Below are 6,279 nucleotides of genomic sequence, written 5' to 3' on the forward strand. Positions count from 1 at the left end.
ATTGGACTCTTCAATAGCATGAGTGTGTACATGGTTTCTGTCTATTGGAGTCCTCTAGGAATGAGTAAGTATACTATATGATGCAGAGTGAAAGAATAGGACTAGTTATGGTGAGAGAAGGCTTGTATTTGTCTTTTGAAATTAGAGATGAAGGTTCTAATTCCCTCCAAACTATCTTCCGTGCAATAATATCCTCTTGAACTAACCTTATTCTTGCAGTTTTGAATGTATCATCTCAAAGAAGGTTCCAACAAACTTTAAGACGGCCACCTGGGAGAAAATTTACCTCTCTAGCTCAGAGATTACACTTTTATGACTTTTACATTCTCTTTATTTTAATATTTCAAGATTTTTTCTAGAGAGAGAAAATAAGAATCGACCATTTTCTTACAAGGCCCTATGAATGACCTCCAAAATGATTGCACATTTTGATTGGATGTAGCTCCAACTCCTTTTCCACCAAATGGTCCCCTTCCTCATCCTCTACCTACACCACCAACCATATTGAGACTCATGCTTTTCATTAATTTAACAACTTCATGTAATTCCTCTTTCAAGGAATCATCTATCCCCTTTTTACTAAGGAGGAGCTGATTCTTCTTTGGGGATAGGATTAACTTCATTGATGACAGGCCTCTTCTTTGGATTCTTTGGGAACCCTAACTCCTCTAGTCTCTTCATTTTCCACTCTTTCTCTCAAGCAAATCGGACAGCTTCATCAAAGTGGAGAGGATTCTATAGCTCCACTTTCAGTCTGAGATCTAGCTTAAGTCTGGCCACAAACCTCTCCTTCTTAATCATCTCTGATGGAACTTCAGGATGCAAAGCAACTCTCCAATTGTTCCACAATTCAGCAAAATGAATCAGATATTGATCTACTTCTTGATTAGGTGCTTGCTGATAGTTACAAAGATCCCTCCAAATCCCGTTGGGATCTCTCCCATGGCATACTGAGCTTAAAAAAAAGCCTGCAGATCCTTGTATTTAGGCTCACAAGGAGGAATATGAGTAGTTAAGAAATTTTGAACAAATACCTACATCCATGTCTTAGCCTCTCCTTTGAGACAATAGGCCAAGATTTGCAACAAAACTTATGGGGTGTCTCTATCCTTTATTAGAGCTGTAAATTCCAACTCCTCAACAAAACTTATGGGGTGTCTCTGTCCTTTATTAGAGCTGAAAATTCTAACTCCTCAACCAACCGGGATGCATCTTCATTTGGCAACCCAACAAATTTTGGGAAATCTTGAGCCATTTATTGGATAATTATGATTGCACACTTGACTTGAGTACCTTTCCCTAGTCTCACCGGAATTCCCAAGGAGAATCCTTAGTGGGGGCACCAAAACAGATATTGTAAAAATTGAGATAACACTAAGATTCTCTATAGCGTGCCTCTCCTCTCTCAAGAGTGAATCCAAAAGATTGAAGACACTAGCCACTTGATTCAACCAGACCCTAATTGTATTGAATACAACACATGCACAAAAAACTACAATATTGGAGTGATTTTAAAGGGACAATTTTATTACAAAGATGGATTACGAGATCACATTATTACAATAGAAAGGGATTCAGATGGTATCCTCCTCATCACAAATTTCTGTCTGGCAAATGACCTCGGGTAAGTTGGTATCGATTTGGATGAATTGCACTATATCAGGCACACGCAATAAGATAAACCACTCATATTTAGTATGATATCAGGCACACGCAATAAGATAAACCACTCATATTTAGTATGATATGAGAACACCACCAAGAATGGGAAACCAATACATATGACTTGTGTGATTTTAAGACCAAACACTAAGGATAAAATCATGATGCAATCACAGCACACAAGGGAGCAAACAGGGGATGTCAACTACACAGAGATGCTGTTGAATGACACAATTCAAATAGCTTGGAAATCCTCCTGGTGGCAAATGGTTATGCATTGATTGCACAGCCACCTTCAAAGTATGTAAGAGTATATCAAAGGTAATAGAGAGACTCTCCAATAATAGCTGCAATCTTTGAATTGGCCCGGCACACTTAGTGGCTTCCTTCATAAACAAATCTTAGAATTTCAATGGTAAAAAAAGGAGCAGCAATAGCCCATACCTCACAACACACATGAGAGGATTCTGGCAGCCCTGTGATTCATCTCTTTCAAGAAGCGTGAGAATATAGATGAGAGAGATTCTCTCAACAACAACAACTGAAATCTCCCTCACAACGAGAGGATTTTGGCAGCCCTTTGATTCATCGCAGGCCAGCTTGTCCCTATCAGTCTCTATCCTTTATCTCCTAGCCTTTGAAAAATAGTGGCGAGTATTCACACCGCCCATATAATTAGGCGCCTTAGTTCACATCGTCAATATATGTAGAGAAATGGCTATCAATGGTTTGGGCATCTTGTCTTGATGATGTAAGTACCTCACAATAGAAATTCTTAACACATTAGCGCCGCTAACACATTATCCCCCCCTACTAGCATTAACATATTCCCATTGTAGCAATCACGATTATGCCACTAGTGTTAATTGCACTATTGCAAGCCTTTTAGCCAATAACCCATCCTCGAGTCTTAATGATGAAGAAATCTTCTGCCAATACCAAACTCTCCAAGAGATAACATTTACAAAATACCATCCTATGTTTTATTTCATGTCCCTAATGATGCAGGCACACCATGCTATATGTACAAAGATGATGACAACATAGTGAAAGAATGCATCCAAGATAAGAACTTCATAGTAACTAGCTGCCTATATAAAAATCACATGACATTAACTATAATCTAAAACTATTTACATTAAGTACGAGTATTATTTTATCCATTTTGGGTTCTCAAAAATCCACTTAACAACGTACTTGAATATGCTAGTACAGAAGAAGATATTCAAGAAATTCAAGCTTGGGTTTTTGTTGGTGGAACACACACATGACCAGATTGACCAGATGTTTAGTAGGTTCTCAATCAAATTGGCAAAGAAAACTGCATTTGACCTTCCACAGATATACACATTGTTAGAGGATGCATATGTTCCCAAGCCCTAGACATCAAAATCATGGAAGAAACATATGATTTTAGATGCTTTGCAACCAGTGAGGCCACTAACATGCCATCATTTGCACAACTCAATGATCATAGTTTTCAGCATCAATTTAGACTCAAACAAGGGGAGGAACATACTCTCAGGTGCAAAAAATAATCAAACTCTGAAGATTGGTTGTTCTTAATGTTTTCTCCTTGTCATGAAATTAAACGAGCAAAGTACATGCTTCTCTCTATAAATGCGCGAGACACAAAAAGCTGAGAAAGAGTTGATTTTCTATGCAATGCTTGAACAAGATCAAGGAGACAATACATGTTGCACATGTGTATTTCCAATGAGCTCTCTAGCATGGTGGGAGAGTTTTTTTGTAAAGCAAGAGAAGCTGGTTGAAGAGTTCAAGGATGACACATTTCAGCTATGCATTTATGTGGCACGAGAGTGGCCTTAGTGAAAGGAGTGACAATGTTGTAGTTGTTGGTGTCAGCGATGTGCCAATTTTGGTGGAGTTATTATCTCTTGTTCATGGAGAAATAAGGGAAATGTATGTTGGTCCCAGGAAGAGCACAAAGCGTCGACAAAAAGAGAAAGAAATGTGGGAAGGAAATATAAATGCGCTAAGTGAGGGCACAATGATCGCGGTTCTTGCTACCAATGAAGAAAATGATAATCCATTTTGGCTTGCAAAAGTCACAAAGGTGTTCAAAGAGAAGGATGTATTGAATGTTGTTGAACTGCATTGGTGTTGAGCAACTAGAGAAGATCTATTGAAAGGCAAGTACGATCCTGAGATGTTGAAACAAAGCAAAAAGGGGAAGAAAGCAAGAAGTTATTGTGGTGGACATGATCAACCTAGAGGATGTATAAATCATTGTGTATAGGTTTGATTTAAAAATATATGGGCTTTTGCACAAGACAACCATAGATATATTGAAGCAAAAGGTCAAAGATCTCTCTTAGTTATTATTAAGGAGAGTATTTACTTTTTGCAATTATTGTAATGTTTTTTGTTCTCAAATTTTCATGGAATGTCAAGGTTTTGGTTTAGCCCAAATCAAGTCTTTTTTTGAGAGTTCTCTTGATTTAAGTGATCAAATGCATTCTAAAATGTCTAAAAGGATAGCAATATTTAAAAAACAATTATGACGTTTTGTTTTTGGCAAAATGGACTTGAGTTGTCGTTTGCATGATTTTGTTGTCGTTTTTCATGACTTGCTATTCTGAGGCAGTTGACACAATGGAGTGGAGAATGGCCCTAAGACCATTCTTGCAAGCACAATGTGCTTTGGAATGGCCCTCACGCCATTCCACCATGCACAATGTGCTTGAAAGAATGGTCCTAAAGGCATTCTAAAGAACATCGTAGATGGTAGAATGGACCTAGGTCCTAATCATTCAAGCCACTCTCAAGCCCAGTTTAAGAAGTTTGGCCCTTAGGCCATTCTACACTCCATGTGCTACAATGGCCCAAAAACATCATTGTGCTTTACAATAATGGCCATTGGGCCATTCTTCTATAATGGACAATCTTGATTATGTATTTTGTATGTATATGTAGAGAATGGCCCTAGGGAGTTGACACAAGGGAATGTAGAATGGCCATTATTTCAAGCATATTGTGCAAGTAGAATGGTCCTACAGAGTTGACACAAGGGAGTAGAGAATGGCAGAACCATTCTAAAGTACACCATGAATAGTAGAATGGCCCTAGGGCCATCCTTTTAAGCACACTGTGGATGCAAAATATAATAAGAATGTCCCTACGAAAATTCATGTAAGAACAATGAGCTTAAAATATTGGCCCTAGGGTAATCCTAAAGCACACCATGCATGGTAGATTGGCCAAGGGACATTCTACCAAGAACACCATGGATAATGTGCTTTAGAATGGCCAAAGCACCATTCTTTCAAGCACATTATGATCACAAGAATGGCCCTAGTGCCATTCTTCCATGTACAATCTTGATGTATTTTTTATGCATGTGTAGAGAATGGCCAGAAGGCTATTCTACCATGCATAATGTGATTTGAGAGAATGGCCCTAGGGCCATTCTTCTAAGCACAATTTATGATTACAAGAATGGCCCTAGGGCCATTATTCCATGGAAAATCTTGATGTATTTTGCATGCATGTGTAGAAAGAGTGACTAGAGGGCATTCTACCATGCACAATGTAATTTGAGAGAATGGCCCTAGGGCCATTCTTTCAAGCATGGTTTGTGATTACTAGAATGGCCCTAGGGCCATTCTTCCATGGATAATCTTAATGTATTTTGCATGTATGCGTAGAGAGAATGGAAAAGACGCCAGTCTACCATGGACAATGTGATTTGAAATAATGTCCCTAAGTCCATTCTAAAACACACCACGGATGATAGAATCACCCTAGTCCATTCTACCAAGCACACCATGGATGGTGTGCTTTAGAATTGCCAAAGGGCCATTCTTTCAAGAAACATTTGTTTACAAGAATGGCCCGAGGGCCATTCTTTCATGGAAAATCTTGATGGGGCCATAGGGCCAATCTACTATGGCCATTCTACCACATGCACAATCTGATTTTAGAGAATGTTGGTAGATTGGCCCTAAGCCATTCTACCAAGCACACCATGGATGGTATGCTTTAGAATGGCCATAGAGCCAATATTTCAAGCATTATTTGTTTACAATAATGGTCCTAGGTCTATTCTTCCATGGACAATGTTGATGTACTTTACATGCATGTGTAGAGGTTGCCTATTCAAAGCACATCATGGATGGAAGAATGGTCCTAGGGTCATTCTTTTAAGAACACAGTGGATGGCGTGCTTTAGAATGGCCCTAGGGAAATTATTTCAAGCACACTTTACTTATAAGAATGGCCTTAGGACCATTCTTCCATTGACAATCTAGATGTATATTGCATGCATATGTAGAGATTTGCCCTAGGGAGTTGACAAAAGGGAGTGCAGAATGGGCCTACGACTATTCTTGCAATCAGAATGTGCTTTGGAATGGCCCTAAGGCCATTCCAGCATGCATAATGTGCTTGAAAGAACATCATGCATGGTAGAATGAACCTAGGTCTAACCATTCAAGCCACTCTAAAGTGCAGTTTTGATATTTTATGCATGCACATGAAGAGTTTGGCCCTAGGGCCATTCTACACTCCATGATGTGCTAGAATGGCCCTAAGACATCATTGTGTTTACAATAATGGCCATTGGGTCATTATTCCATGGACAATCTTGATTTATTT

This window comes from Cibotium barometz, chromosome 25 (genome assembly GCF_041138505.1).
Source record: "Cibotium barometz isolate CiBa-2024 chromosome 25, ASM4113850v1, whole genome shotgun sequence".
NCBI lineage: Eukaryota > Viridiplantae > Streptophyta > Polypodiopsida > Cyatheales > Cibotiaceae > Cibotium > Cibotium barometz.